We start from the raw sequence: 16,991 nt of genomic DNA on the forward strand, positions 1-16,991 counted from the left end.
AGAAGGGAAAACACTCACCTCTCGACACCTAACGAGGAACCAGGACGCCATGGAGCCCAAACTTCAGGTGTTACCCATGTTGGTTTACCTCCTTTTCTACCAGGAGTACGAACGGCGGTGACCACGGTGAGTACTGCACCTACAACACAGGGGAGGAGGGGAGGAAAGGGAGTAACACACACCCGCAACACCCCCACCCTCACCCTCACCCACAACAACATACACACAAATACATGCAGCAACATTACATATACACCCCTCCACCCCGTGGAAGAACGCAAGGACAAAAGTAAATGATTGTAACAATTGTAATCATGAAAAATCCATTAGTCACAACTCAAAATTCAGTATATACAAATATGTACACCAACTACACAAGTCCGGATAGTGTACTAATCATTTTCCGTGGACCACTGGGCCCAAAATGCATGGCCGAAGCCCACACATGATACCTGATTCGAAACGGAGAGAACACTGCAGGGGCATCAGATTGAAAATACACAGGCACCTCAGGGGGAAGGGGAGGGGGGCACCTTAGCCTGATGAACGCACAACGCCACTGCTGCACAAGGGGTTTCTATGCCCTTTGCTGTATCCTGGGGAGTGCAAAGCCACAGTCCCTCAAGTCTCTCCAGTGGGTGTTTTGCCCACTGCTTTATCCTGGGGAGTGCAAAGCCACAGCCTCTCAAGTCTCTCCAGTGGGTGGGTTGCCCACTGCTTTATCCTGGGGAGTGCAAAGCCACAGCCTCTCAAGTGGATAACAGTCTCCACTGGTTCTGGAGGGGGCCTGGTGCCCAGAGTGCTTCATCCTGCCAAGGACTGAGGTAGTGGATGTGATACTCCACTGGTTCTGGAGGGGGCATGGTGCCCAGAGTGCTTCATCCTGCCAAGGACTGAGGTAGTGGATGTGATACTCCACTGGTTCTGGAGGGGGCATGGTGCCTAGAGTGCTCCATGTGCAGTGTGACCGGTACAACTCCCTCACCTGGGTGTGCGTGGCACGAGATTGGCGAGGTTCAGATAGCATGATACGCCATGGAGGCAGCGACATACCCCACACTGCTGTGGCTGCGCCTTTCACCTGCAGGTGCAAACAGTGATGGATGTCATGCCTCATGGAAGCTGCCCAGGGTCCAGGCACTCTCCTCCAGCCTCAGACGACTGACCACTGGGGATAGTAACCATGTCAGCGGTGGTGCTTGTTACGAGGACGCCGCGGGGCCGGTGGTGGTGCTTGCGGCAGTGTCTGTGGCGGCAGTGCTTGCGGCGGTGTCTGTGGCGGCGGGGTTGGTGGCGGGGCATGGGTCAGCACCTGATGAGAGATACAGCAGGACGTCTCCTGCAGCCTCGGACAGCTGCCCACTGGGGAAGAGGCTGGGGACTGTCGCTGAGGCTGTAGATGTGCCGGGGATGGTGCAGGTGGCAGTGCAGGTGGCGGTTGTGGTGGCGGTTGTGGTGGCGGGCCAGCTAGCGGTGTTCCCCGCCATACAGGTTGGCGTGGTCGTGGACAGAAAGTGTGACACTGGTCCCTCAGTCGGTGCCACCATGCCCCCTCCTGACCTGCTCTTCTGCTTTTGGGCCTTCCCCAGCTTTGATGGTGCTGCAGTTGTCCTGCCACTATCCCCTTTTGTTTTTGCTGAGCCCTTGGTGGCTGGTAGTTTCGGCTTTTCCCTCTGGGATGTGGGCACCTTTTTCACCTTGGCAGGTGCCGGAATGTCCTTGCCCTCACTACGTGGCACACTGGCAGCCCTGATAGGTGGTGCACTCGATGACCCCGCAGTTCCTGGCACCACTGTGCCTGTGGATGTGGTGGCTGAGGTGCTGGGCTGGGACCTGGAAAGCCTGGCCCTAGGGGAAGGACGGGGGGAGGTAGGTGTAGGGAAGAGGTCAATGTTAGCCAGGAAGAGTTTTTTAGACACACTGGGACGGGAAGATGGAGGGGGTTTGGGAGTGGAGGTAGAGGTAGTGGTTGTAGGAGGTGTAGGTCTGCTGAATTTGGGTGAAGGTGCATGGGCCGGAGGCTGTTGTGAGGTGGATGGCTGTTGTGCCTGCGTTTGTGTACTTTGGGAGGAGGGCTCACTGACACACTGGAAGAGGACACTGGGTAGGTGTGAATGGTAGTGGGGGTGGTGACTGCACGTGAGCGGTGTGTGGTGATGGGCGTGCTGGTGATGGAGGTAGTGGCTGAGGATGTAGTGCATGCAGGTGTGAGTGGAAACGAGCCAGGGAGGGAGAAGGAGGACGTGGAGGAGGGGGACACAGTGGAGGCAGTGGATGTTGGTGTGTCTGCATGGGTCTGGTGCTTGTGTGAGTGCCTGTGGGATGTGTGGTGCTTATGTTTGCCATGTCCACTATTGTGTGTTGATGAGTGTGCATGCTGGTCTGATGGTGTGCTTGGGATAGGCTGAGGTACATGGGATTGGGTCTGGGTGGAGGAAGTTGGAGGGGGGAGGCTGGACACAGGGACAATGGCTGGCATCAGTGCTGAGGCCAGAGCCTGAAATGCTCTCTGTTGGGCTGCCTGCCCAGAATGAATGCCCTCCAGATATGCATTTGTTTGTTGCAAATGCCTCTCGACACCCTGGATGGCATTCACAATGGTAGATTGCCCAACAGTGAGGGATCTCAGGAGGTTAATAGCCTCCTCACTGAGGGCAGCAGGGCTGACTGGGGCAGGGCCTGAGGTGCCTGGGGCAAAGGAGATGCCCACCCTCCTGGGTAAGCGGGCATGAGACACATGCTGAGGGGCGGCTGGGAGGGCAGTGCTGGTGGAGGGGTACCGGGTGTACCTGTTGATACAGTGGGCACAGAGGTGCCCGCCACCGCAAGGGAGCTCCCATCAGAGGAGGAGTCGCTGTCTCTGCTGTCTGCTCCTGTCCCCGCTGTGGAGTTCCCCTCGCCCTCCGTCCCACTGGTGGCTTCAGACTCCGTTGCTTCGCCCTCCAGGGCCAAGTGGGCTGCAGCTCCCTCCTGCTCCGGTGCCAATGCTCCTCCACCTGATGATGCTATTGCACACAGGAACACAGAGACCACAAAAAGGGGGGGGAGACAGAAGAAAAACATGTTCAGTGCATGCAACACCACTACCGTTGGCGGACACAACACACAGGGACCAGCAGGGAGCAGCCCTCTGCACTACACCATGCACTGACAGTTCCTAGAAATTTGATCTGACCATGGGGTACGAGGCCTAAGACCAATTGCTGCACACCTGGAAGTCACAGGAGCCTGACTAGGTGTAGATGGCTCTTACCACTGGTGGGTTTGGGGTGCCACATGGCCTGCCTCACAAGGGACCTTGCCTACCAAGTTCGCCCTGGCCTAGGGGAACCCACTGCCCACCACCCCCCACCCAAACACCTCGTAATGCACGCTGAGTCTGCTGAATGAGAGTGTACTCACCCCCTTGTGGCTGCTGTGATGCTCTCAAGCGCCAATCCAACTCCGGATAGGCCACCACCAGGATCCGGAACATCAGGGGGGGCATGGTGCGACAGGCACCACTCCCACGTTGGGAGGCCATCCCCAGCTGGGCCTCCGCCATCTTCTTGCTCCAGCGGTGCAGGTCCTCCCATCTTTTATGGCAGTGGGTGCTCCGTCTGTCGTAGACCACCGGGGTCCGGACGTCCTTGGCTTGCCATCGCCAAGGACGTCCGGACCCTGGGGGTCTACCACAGACAGAGCACCCCTCCCACGTTGGGAGGCCATCCCCAGCTGGGCCTCTGCCGTCTTCTTGCTCCAGCGGTGCAGGTCCTCCCATCTTTTACAGCAGTGGGTGCTCTGTCTGTGGTAGACCCCCAGGGTCCGGACATCCTTGGCGATGGCACGCCAAATACCCTTCTTCTGGTGGCCGCTGACCTAGAGGAATGGTACAGGGGGAAAGGAAATTACTTACCCGTCTGGACCATCATACTCTTTGCCCCCCAGTTCCCATCCATGCCCTGACGCACAAACACTTCCCCTCTGCACATGCAGGTCTCAGCCCCCCCCATGTATCTTCCATCCACACCACTCAAAACAGGTATTGCCAATACGGCATGCTCACAGTGTACTCACCTGTTTTTCTGGAGGACCGTATAGTTGCGTGTACTGGCGGAGGGCCCCATCCACTAGTTTCTCCAACCCCTCCGAAGTAAAGGCTTCCAGACACAGATCACAGCAGCACTTGCAGTATAGGTCCTCTCCTGTTGAAGGTCAGGTATCAAGTGAGTGAACAGACAGAAAATGGCGGTCACGTCAGCGGCGGTGTGCACCGTCACCGCCGGCGTATATCGTCATTGGCTCCAGGGACCCATAGGGCCCAATGTTAACCAATGCAGAATTGCGCCACGGTCTTCGACCGCCCACCGCGATGGTGTACAGCGCCAGCGCAATTACCTCATATCCCCTTGTCCCACCTTACAGGTCAGGCAGTTGCCATTTCAGGAGGCCACATGGGATGGATGTTAACTGCGTCACACCTATCTAGGCCGGGAATATAGACAGATACCGGCACATTGCGGATTAATAACGTTTCTGCAAAGAACACATTGTGATACCTCAGTGTTGGATGACTCTCTGCTCGCTGTTCTCCTCCATAGGGCACGTCCGCTGGGGCAGGTGATGAGATGGCGGCATCCTCCGGTATACAGACCCCTGGTGGACCTGTCGACAATGGAAGAGAGACACATCCTAGTCACATACAGACTTGATTGTGCAACAATCCAGGAACTATGTGCCCAGTTGGAGCCAGATCTGATTTCATCTATCCGCCATCCCACAGGAATCCCCCCTCTAGTGCAGGTCCTGTCTGTACTCCATTTCCTGGCCAGTGGGTCTTTTCAAACAACAGTGGGCAGGCATCAGGGATGTCCCAGTCAATGTTCTCTAACATGTTGTCCAGAGTGTTGTCTGCCCTGCTGAAACACATGTGCAGCTACATCGTGTTCCCTCAGGTGGAGGATTTGCCCACAGTGAAAGGTGACTTTAATGCCCTGGGACATATCCCCAACATCATTGGTGCCATTGATGGTACACATGTGGCATTTGTACCCCCCCCCCCGCAGGAATGAACAGGTGTATAGAAACCGGAAGAGCTACCGTTCGATGAATGTGCAGATGGTGTGTTTGGCAGACCAGTACATCTCCCATGTCAATGCCAAGTATCCTGGCTCTGTGCATGACTCTTACATTTTGAGGAATAGCAGCATCCCTTATAGATGGGGCCACTCCAGAGGCACCATGTGTGGCTAATAGGTGAGGCCAAGGTCCAAATACAGTTGACATAAGTGTCTGGGTATGGGGCTGTCCCTAAGGGTTAGAGTGTGTCTAACAGTTGTCCCTCAACATTTGCAGGTGACTCTGGTTACCCCAACCTGTCATGGCTACTGACCCTAGTGAGGAATCCCAGGACAAGGGCAGAGGAATGCTACAATGAGGCACATGGGCGAACTAGGTGGGTGATCGAACGCAACTTTGGCCTCCTGAAGGCCAGATTCCGGTGCCTCCATTTGACAGGTGGCTCCCTATACTACTCACGAAGAAGGTGTGCCAGATAATCGTGGCCTGCTGTGTGCTGCACAACCTAGCTTTGCGACAGCAGGTGCCTTTTCTGCAGGAGGATGGGCCAGATGGTAGACTTGTGGCAGCTGTGGAGCCTGTGGACAGTGAAGAAGAGGAGGCAGAAGAAGAGGATATCGACAACCGAAACAACATCATCATGCAATACGTCCAGTGAGACACAGGTAAGAAGATGTCACTGCTTCCCACATCTCATACTATTGTTTGAGCTAGCATAAGTCTGTCATTTTCATTTAGTGTATGGAACCTGACTTGTCACTTTGACTTTACATTTCACAGATCTGAGTCCCACTTTGTGCCCTCTGCTATGTTTACTGCTGGCCTACAGCTGTGTGACATTGGTATGTGAACAAGTACTTTGACATTGCTATGTTCCATAGTTATTGCAATTACACATTTGTGAAAGCACAGAATGACTCCAAATTGTTTTGTGATTGAAGTGTGTTGATTCCTGTGCTAATAAGTGGAGGGGGTTGTAAAATGGGCTGGGTTGATGGTGGAGGAATGTCCATGGCAGGGTCCAGTCTATTTGTTTCACAGGTGCATTGTCCAAAGGGGCATAGGAAGTGGAGCAATGGCAGTTTAATGATGGACAGGGGTATATAGTGGGACAGAAGGGTGACATTCAGGGGGGTCTCATTTCCTGGCGAGGGTCTTGGCAATGTTCTCTGTCTTGTTACTGGATCTCAGGGACCGTTTGCGGGGTGGTTCTCCATCTGCAGGGGGTGGGGTGCTGGTGTCCTGTTGTTCCTGTGGCTGTGCCTCCTGTCCACTAGCACCGGTGGAGGTGACGGGCTGTTCATCGTCCAGGCTAGTGTCAGGGGCCCCTTGTTGTGCCACTGTGTCCCTCCTGTTGTTGAGGTCTGCCAGCACCCCTGCAATGGTGACCAGGGTGGTATTAATGAACTTCAAGTCCTCCCTGATCCCAAGGTAGTGTCCCTCCTGCAGCCTCTGGGTCTCCTGAAACTTGTCCAGTACCGTTGCCATTGTCTCCTGGGAATGATGGTAAGCTCCAATGATGTTGGAGAGGGCCTCATGGAGAGTGGGTTCCCTGGGCTTGTCCTCCCCCTGTCGCACAGCAGTCCTCCCAGCTTCCCTATTATCCTGTGCCTCTGTCCCCTGAACCGTGTGCCCACTGCCACTGCCCCCAGGTCCCTGATCGTCCTGTGTTAGTGGGGTTGCCTGGGTTCAATGTGGTGGTGGACACACTGCTCATTGATGTGTCTTGGGGACAGAGGGATGGGCCCGCTGGGTGGGTGCTGTGGTGGTGTTTCCTGAGGGGGGAGGCTCTGTGGTGGTTTGTGCCAGTGGCAGGGGAACCGACTGTCCCGAGGTCCCAGATGGGCCGGGCTGGTCATCTTGATCGAGGCGTGCAGAGCTGCTGTCATCACTGTGGGCCTCTTCTGTGGGGGGACTGGATATGTCTGGCACCTCCTGTCCGGTGACGTTGGGTAGGGGTCCTGGTGGGGTGTAAATGCATAATTATTGTATCTGTGTGTGCCATCGTGTGCAATGGGTGAGTGACCCTCCACTCAAGTGCTTGCATTATTGGCTTTGTCCTTGCATGATTGGTGATTTTGGGGCATGAGTGAGTCTCTGTACTGGACATGCTTGGGTGATGGGTGTCCATGCATTGGTGTTACATGCAGGGCTTGGTTTTGGGATGTGTGGGTTGTGTTGGTGGGGCATCTGTGGGTTATTGGGGTGATGGGTGTGAAGGTAAGGGTGGGAGTATGTGATGGCATGCAGGTGGGGTGGGGGGATAAGTTAGTAAAGATTTGCCTTACCAGAGTCCAGTCCTCCTGCTATTCCTGTGAGGCCCTCAGGATGCAGTATTGCCAACACTTGCTCCTCCCATGTTGTTAGTTGTGGGGGAGGAGGTGGGGGTCCACCACCAGTCCTCTGTACAGCAATCTGGTGTCTGGAGACAACGGAAGGCACCTTACCCCGTAGGTCATTCCACTCTTCCTGATGTCATCCCTAGTTCTTTGGTTCTGTCCCACTGCATTGACCCTGTCGACGATTCTGCACCATAGCTCCATCTTCCTGCAATGGATGTCTGCTGCACCTGTGATCCGAATAGCTGTGGCTCTACCCGGACGATTTCCTCCACCATGACCCTGAGCTCCTCCTCAGAGAACCTAGGGTGTCGTTGAGGTGCCATGATGTGGTGTGGGTGATGTGTGAGGTGGTGTCTGTTGTGATGTGTGAGGGGATGTGTTGGTGTGTGTTGTTTGATGTGCGTGGATGTTGTGTAAGTGATGGTGTTGTGTGTCTGTGGATGCTGGTGTTGTTTTAGGTAGTGTCTCTCTCTGGCCTGCTTTCAAATTTCTGGTAGTAAGGGTTTGTGGGTAATGTGAGTGTGTGTTTTATACTGGATTGGGAGTGTGGGTGTGGTGTGTGTATGTGTATCAGGTGTGTGTATTTCGATTTGTCCAATGTGGTTGTGTTTTGTATATGTGTGTGTATTTTGAGCGCTGCAGTGTTTACTGCCAATGGATTACCGCGGTTGAAAGAGCGCCACGTTGATTCGTGGGTCGTGATAATGTGGGCGTATTCTTGTTGGCGTGACGGTGTGGGTTTTGTTATCTCCAGTTTATCAATGACGGACTTGTGTGGGTGTCTGTATTGTGGCGGATTCTGGGCTGTGGGTCGTAATACCTGTAGCGGAATTCCGCAGCTGCAGCGGTATGTTGGCGGTCTTCTGTATGGCGGTAAGCAGGATTTACCACCAGGGTTGTAATGAGGGCCTAAATGTTGCCAACGTTGGAACAGGCTGTGTGTACACTATTTTCAACAACAAATAACAAATAATAAAATGTGGTTATTAAAAAAAATCCTCATACAAAGTCCCAGGAAAACAGTAAAATAACTAGAATTATTAACAGTACATTAAGGCTGTCAGGACATTTAATGAGGCAAAATGTTTTTTATACATTGAACATACACAGGAAACTCATTCCAGATTTTAGGTCCCTGTAAAAATGTTTGTGTTTACTGTGACAATTTTGGATAAGAAGACAGTTCTCAAAATTGAAAGATTTGGAGACCAGCAATGAGTTAAGAGCTCAGATAAACATAAAGTTCCAATCCCCCAGTGAGGCTTCTTTACCAGGCAAATAGTTTATTTATCTACACAGTTTTTACAGTGTGGACATGACCATGGGCATTGCAGTACTTTCCAAAAACATGAGGATCTAGCAACGCATTAACTGAACATGATAAACAGCAGCTTAGTTAAAACAAAGCTAACAAAGGAGCAAAATCTTGTGGGACGGAGAATAATGCAAAGAACATGAAGACTGACTCAGGAGCACTGAATATCGATGGCACTGAGAAGTAGGAACCTATTGCAGACAGGAGCAAGCAATACACTGGAGATGAAACAACATAATTGGCAAAATGAGTAAATATTAGCAAGGGAAAAAATGCTAAATATACAAAATAAAGACACAAATAGTTTGAGTGTCCATGTGTAGAGAAGCTCATTTAAATAGGTCCTGAGCGAAAATATCTTTAGATCAATAAATGTTTGAGATCTTTCTTGAATATTGCCAAGGATCATGTGGAGTGTATGGCAGATATAAAGATCTTAAAACAGAATGGTAACTTCTCTTGTAGCAGTCCTGAATGTGTGCCGGTGGTTACGGGGAGTGGACACTTGCACTCAGTTTGGGGCCATGACTTACTGTTCATCAGAAGACTTTCCTCCAGAGCAAGCCAGGAAAAGGTAGAAAAAGAAGATTGAAGTAAATAAACAGGAAGCCTGGAGTGGTGGAATAAAGAGGCATGAGGTTAAATAAAGACTGGGTGGACGTGGCATTAGGCAAACAGGTGTTCAGCGGTGTTGGCGATGGCTCCTGGAAAAAACTTTGAGGCCCTGCACAAATATTTTAACACATTAAGCACTGCATCACAGACAGTGCTAGCTTTTTCAGCGCTATAGACCTAACCAGAATTATGTGGTGCACGTAGTAAGGACTTCATTTTCATTCAACACCTTTGCCCAATAATAGCAAAACTGTGTAGTTTCATTGACAAAAATGTTATCTTTGTGCATGGGTGTTGACTCACCAAAATGCTGGGGGTAGCAAAAGTGACCTTTATGGCATCAAAGGAAATTACATCATATGATCCTTGGCCCTAATATTGTCCAGGAAGGGATGTCACATGATCCTAACATCACACTGTTTTACACCCTCTCACACTCATTCTTATTCATTTTCACTCAATCACTCACATTCACTGTTAATCTCATTCATATTCACACATACTTACTGACAATCATTCCAGTTTTACTAACTCTTTGCACTGTGGTTGCATTCGTTTTGTGCCGCAAACCCAGAGCAAAATGTTTGGTTGGAATTTTCTATCCAATGCAAATCCTGATTTGAATTGGATAGTATACCAAAGTAACACGAAATTGCAGTATGCGCTGTTTTTCGTTGTTTTGCTTCAGGTGGTAATTTCTTGGGTGGCACATAGGCATTCCCATGCAACTAGCTATGGGGTTTGAAGCAAACCTCTAGCTACAAACATTGGTAGAGAGGAGTTTACAACAAAATCTTAAGACTCCTCGAGGTAGGCATAACAAGGAGAAATGTTTTCATTTCTCCTTGTCTTCCCAACGTTGTATGTATTCTGCAATGTATAGCACATATACAACCTGGAAAAAGCCTAAAACTTAGTTTTTATACTGGAAGGGTCACATTCCAGTACAAAACCTTGGCTTCAGAGAACGCACTTTCCTGTGCACTATGGCTTAAGGAGGTGTGCGTTGGCTCATGGCTGCCAATGTGCACCAGCGCACAGGAGAGAAACAATGCACCACATATTTGTAGAAATAGTGCATTATTTCTCTCTCCCTTTCACACAAAATAGCACAGCTTATTTAGTGCAGCTTTTCCTTTCATCAAAGATTAGTAAATCTGGGCCTCAATCTCACACAATGTAGTGAAATGTGTGTTTTGACCACTGACTTTGTGTTGTACCACTTTGCACCTGGATTAGCTGTCAAGTGTTCACCAGTTACAGACTACATTTTATTTTCAGTATAGCCTTGGATTCATTCTGCCTATTGACTTTATCGTAGCATTAGACACTGCCATGTTAAAGGCCGCCCATAATTTTCCACATTGTAAACCGTGCATACTGTTTTGTTTTTTAGTGCTTTTACTCACCAAGGGCTTTGATTGATAAGGATGCACTCAGATGGCAGGGAACGGCCTTGTTTTGACTTGACATCTTGGGATTGTGGCCAAACCCCAACATGTTATTTTTAAAGCACACCTAAACTAGTCAGCATGTTTAAATTGCAAAATGAGGGTTTTTTCCAGAAAGCTCCTTTTGGTTTTTTAAGATTTAAAAAGACCCAGTGCGACAGTGAGAGGGTCAGTGGCCTCATTCAGGATTCTAGACGTCGAATGCTGATATCTTTCACGTGAGGGTAGAGATCTCTCTCTCTTTCGCAGTCGAACAGGGTCATCATCTTGCTGGCATGAGAAAGATGAAGCACCTGACAGGCCCCAAGGTGATGCATTTTTAATTCATTATTTGCTTTGCATTATAATATAGATACATATATTTGCTGTGTATACTGCAGTAGAGAATCATTTTGGTATGCTTTCCTTTCATTGCTGCGACTATTTTTAAACGTGTGCTTTCAACATGCTAATCTCCTTTTAGGAACCTCGCGTTGAAATAATAAATCTCTTCTTTGAACTAAGAAGTGCATTCCAGAGATTTTTGTAAGCTCGGCCATTAGTGAAAAGCAAAACACACAATCATACTCTTTACCGGCCACAACCTCTCACATTCACATTCACATGCTTACAGATATGAACACATGCTCACACATACCCTCTTTCTCACATAAACATGCTCTCATCCACAAGCATGCACACAACATATATTAAAAAACACTTTTACTTGCTGCAGCTGCCACAAAAGGTCACATTGCAGCTAATTGTGCTCTAGTTTTTGTCACACTAATAGTAAATAATACAATAATATTCGTTATTAGTATAGAAAGAAATGGAAGGATAAGGAATGGGGAGCCTTCCCTTTGTTTCTGCCATGATCTTGCCACCTCTGACACCAGGGGTCAACAGGGCAGTGCTTGGGATCGCAAGGGGCAAGAGAGGGGTCACAGCTGAAACCCCTGGACGACGTACATGTCTATGTGTGTGTGCTTTTTAGACTGCAGCCTACCAGACAGCAGAGCTTTTGCTAAAGACATTTTGGGGACATTCCGGAAGCTGACTTAGGAATGCATTCTTCCCATTGCTTGCCATTGGCTCTCTGGTTTGTAACTCAAATTTTCTTGCTTTTCATTTGCTGACTGTACTTGGCCATATTGAGTTTGGTCTTTACCTTGCTAAAACCTTATTCTAAGAATCCTTCTGAGTGGTCCCTTTCTATAAACATGGCTGTAAATATTGTTCTTATCTTGTCACATTTGCTGTGCATTTAAAGATGAGGTCACATCCCAGGCACTGTATTCCATGGGTGCTTGTTTACCCTTTTTTCTCTGACTTCAAAGTTACAGGACATACGTGACAATCTTGCTGGATAATAGGTGTAAGAAAGAGTTTTCTTCTAGCACCCAACAACGTTTAAATGAACTGTGTAAGTATTTCAGAATATATCAGAATTATGAATGCACAAATGACACACATTTTTTGTTATTTCTGAAGCTTGTTGGAAACAAATACTTTAATATGATCAAAACAAATCATTTAACTAGATGATGCAAATTTCCACACATTTTCGCCTGTGCAATGTATGGTTTTGTTAGTAAACTGTATGCCTGTGCAAATATAATGGTCATTTCAATTGAAAATGTTTTGTCTGTAATGGCAGTGACTTACCACACCATAAATACTGCACTCTATGCCACTGCACTCTACTCTGCACCACTTCATGCCACTGCAGTCTGTACCACTCTACTTTATGCCACAGCACTCTACTCCACTTGATGCCACACCTCCCTACTCTACCCCGTACCACTCTACTCCCTGGCAATGCACTCTTCGCCACTCTACACCACTGTACTTTTTGCCATTGCACTCCAGTCTAGGCCACACCAATCTCCTCTCCACCACTCCACTCTATGCCGCTGTACTCTACGACACTCTGCAACACTGCACTCTATGCCAGTACCCTCTATGCAAATGCACTTTACTCTGTAAAACTCAAATCTATGTCCCTGCACTCTACGTCAATCCACAGTACTCTAATCTACTCTGCACCACTGCACTCTATGTCACTACACTTTACACCTCTTTACTCCATTACACTCTGTCACTCTATGCAAATGCACTCTGTCCTGCACCAATCAACTCTACACCACTCGACTCTACTCTGAAACAACCTAATCTATCCTACTGCACTTTACGTCACTCTACTCCACTCTGTACTACTCAATGCCGCTGCACTCTATGCCACTCTACTCTTCACCACTGCACTCTATGCCAATGCACTTTCTACAACTGCACTCTATGTCACTGTACTCTAAGCCACTGCATTCTACTTCAGATCACTGTACTCTATGACCACTGCTCTCTACGCCACTCTCTTCCACTCTTCTCCACTGCACTTTGATACTCTCCTCTGCAACACTGCACTTTCTGCCACAGAACACTATGCCACTTTACTTTGCACTACTCCACTGTACGCCACTGCACTCTTTGACACTGCACTGTATGACACTATACTCTACACCCCTCTATGCTACGCTACTCTGCACCACTCTATGCCACTGCAGTCTATGCCGCCCAACTTGACTCTGCACCACTGCCCTCTGCATCACTCAACTCTACATCACTCTATGCCACTGTACTCTACGCCATTGCACTCTACGTCAGCGCACTCTAATCTGTACCAGTCTAATCTGTGCTACTTTAATCTGCACCAGTCTACTCTGTGCCACTCCGCTCTATGATGCTGCATTGTAACTGCTAAATTCAGTGCCAATGCACTCTACACTACTATACTCTGCAAACCTCTACCCAAGGCTGTCTGGAATCTTGCAATTACCCTGTAAGCAGATGAGGTTGGTTAGTGAGTTAATGCCAGCAATGTCAAACTCTCTCTGTAAGTACACATCACATGTTTAAAGCCTTGTAGATCCATTCATTTTTTCGTGCTTCTGAAGGGTGATAACATTAGTATCTTCCAGTTTAGTACAACTAACAATTAATTCACATGTAAGTCAACTAATTGTTGTCCAACAGGGCCAGTAACAGAAAAATACAAATAGTACTCAAAGTATTGGCCGGAATTTAGAATATCACCAAGCAGAGCAATGTTAAAGAGGAGATTATAAACAAACAATGAGACATAAAAAGGTCACATTTCATCATGAAGGAGCCCAGTGAAGTATTTTACTGGTGTGTCTGTCAAGACTGGGCTCATGTTGTGCTACCTGCCAAATAATGGGGATGGGATCTGACCAACAATTGAAACTGCTCAAAAGGGGTTACCACAATTCAAAACGGACATTTCGCTTCTCTGTGAGTCAGGTATGCACTAGTTTGGGGTACAGTTCAGATATTGTGGCGTCTCCCTGGACATTTCTTTAGGGTTTCTTAAGCATAGGATTTTTTTCCCGGTTGGTTTGGAGCTGGTCTGTGTCAACCTAAAATACTTGAAAAAAAGTTTTTTGAATTGCCTTTGAAAGTTTCAATCAATAACAAACTTCAATTTCTGAGGACAGTTATGGAGAAGATAATTGTGGTTTAGCTATGTAAATAATTTGCAGAGCAAAATGGTTTAGCTCCAGATCTGTTAGATCTCACACCTGTTTTAACAGGTCTGGCCACAAAACACTTACTGACTTTTTTAACACTCCAGGAGCATGGCTCACAACTCTACTCTTTTCTGATTAGTCATTTCCACCTTGGGATTGGTCATGCCTAATCCACTTTCTATCCCTAAGAAGTCCAGCCACTCTTTTTACTTTTGTAATCTTTATATCTTTACTGAGGTAAATCTAGAGAGCGATCTGATCGAATATGCAAGCCACTGCCCTGGGTAAATGGCCATGTCTCCCTTTGGGCATCTTTAATCAGAAACATGAGACAAGCAAAGAACTGTCTGTAGGGCAAACGGAAATAGTTTGTAATGGTTAATTTGTGCACGTGATGGACACCAACACTCATTTTGGTGACCATAGTTTATTTTTCATCATCTGACTGAGTCAGAGCAAGATAGAGAAAGGAAGAAAAGGGAGAAAGAAAGAGAAAGTTAGGGATAGAATTACAAAGGGAATAAGCTGGGTTGAAAGAGGTATGCGAGGTTGGGAGGAACAAGGAGACAGGAAGTGTAATGCAAGAAAGATGCATGAGGCCTTGGCATTCAACAATGCCAGCATTAAATAAAGCTAGTGGTGGGCTCCTAAGAAAAAATTGGGCCCTTGATTTTTTTTTTAATTGGGTACTGTTTCAAAGATAAATTCTTTGCTATTCTTCAATAACACATAGGCCTGTTGAAAAAAATGTAGAGTGAAGCATTTCCATATCATGTGCGTGAAAAACAGCTTTTCCAGGACAGCAAATCTTCACAGAATTGTTGCTCATAGGAACATGCTGACCAGCCCCCCCCTTTCTTTTTACAAACTTTATAATGTATCATCAAATCTCAACATTGATTCAGTAACGAACTGACAGCCTATTAAAAGACCATGGCTACACAACTCAGATACAATATTCTTTGAGGTGAACATAGGTTTTTGACATTTGACCAGCTACCTTCTGCTTGAGTAAATATGAATCGGAAAACTACCTTTGTTGAAGCCAAACTGAATTCTGCAACACAGTTTGTAATGGCCTCAATATTCATATCTTGAATGTTGAAAGAAGAAAACAGAAGGCAGATGGACTAGTTGCCTGATGTTTGTGCTGGTCAGCTCTGTGTGTTGTTTGACGACGGTATTTCCCTTGCAGCAGAACAAAGTCAATGTTCTGTGCCTATGTAAACTTCAGTTTTCTATAAAGAGCTTTGTAGTGACTCAACTGTTCACAAATATAAGGAATCTGACGACTCTCTGTGGTTCTGATAGGGAGAGATAAATACCAATGTGGCTCAAACGTCATTTTCCACCTAGAGGTATAATCAGGATAGCGTGCCCTGTGAGGCCTTATATAGTATTAGACAAACAAAGCATGCCTAAAGCATTGTGAAGGCATGGTACCTTGCTGGTACCTTTGTTTTGTGAGTTGTGGAGTTTGCAAGCAGTTCCTGTGGAGGGATTTTTTATGCTCCCCAGAAAAGTTATACTTTGATTACTCATTCACCTTGTGTTTGGCTCCCATTGCATATGCTTTCACTGTCCGCTTGTTTTCTCTACCCCTGCTTGTGTACAGGATGGTGCGCGCGCACACACACATACACACACACGCACACATGCATGCGGCCCGCATGCATACACAAACAGACATGCACTTCAGGCAGGCCCAGACCAGGCCGGCAGAGTAGCAGTCACAGAGCAGTCGTTCACAGGTTAGGCAGAGAGAGGAGTGACTGGTTAGGAGGGAGGAGTGTATTCTGGTGAAAGGACTGTGGACAAGATATGTACTGGGACCAATTAACCCCCGGGTGCTTGGGGAGAGCTGGTCTCGTCCAGGCACACGGTTCCCATGTGCCTGAGACGCGACCAGCTCATCCTGCACCCGGCCCATGGGGGGAGCACTAGAGCTCCCCCCATGGGCCTCCCTCCCACACCCCCCAGTCGGGGATGTAAGGGAAATCGCTCCCCCTTCCACCCCTGCCCCCCCCTTGGAAATCTGATGACATCAGCACGCTCACAGTGCACCAACATCATCAGAAGCTGCTGAGGACGTGCTGGAAGCCATTTGCTTCCAGCGCGTCGAGAAGAGAGGACCTATTTCAGGTAAGTCCTTCTATTTTTGGGGAGGAAAACAGGCACGGGGAAAGGAAAGAGTTTTTCCTTTCCCCCTGTGCCTGTTTTCAATGGATTACTGCTCCACGATCACGGGCAGGGCCCGCGATCGTGAAGTGGGAATCCCCACTAGGCACCAGGGATTTCATGTGCAGTTTATGGGGGGCCATAAATAAATGGGTCGAAACCCACTAGAGAACCAGGGATTTTTTAAATGAATTATTTGGGCAGAGACCCCTTAGGCAATGGTCGCTGCGCCGGGGGCAATATTTTTTTATGTGTTTTGGCCCCCTTGGGGCTAGATCGGCCATGTTTTGGGCTGATCTCGCCCCCGGGGGGGGGAGAGGTCGAAATCCAAAAGGCCACAGGGATTGTGAGGTGTGCGTTTTGTGTCTTGGGGGCAACCCTTGGGCAAGGGTCAGCCCCCCAAAGGGGGGAAATTAGTGTTTTTCCATTTCTACTCTCCTTGGGGGTAGAAGGGCCTATTTCATTTAGGCCCATACCACCAATACGCCAGGGATTTTTTTTTTTG

The sequence above is a fragment of the Pleurodeles waltl genome, chromosome 5 (assembly GCF_031143425.1).
Source record: "Pleurodeles waltl isolate 20211129_DDA chromosome 5, aPleWal1.hap1.20221129, whole genome shotgun sequence".
In the NCBI taxonomy this organism is placed as follows: Eukaryota; Metazoa; Chordata; class Amphibia; order Caudata; family Salamandridae; genus Pleurodeles; species Pleurodeles waltl.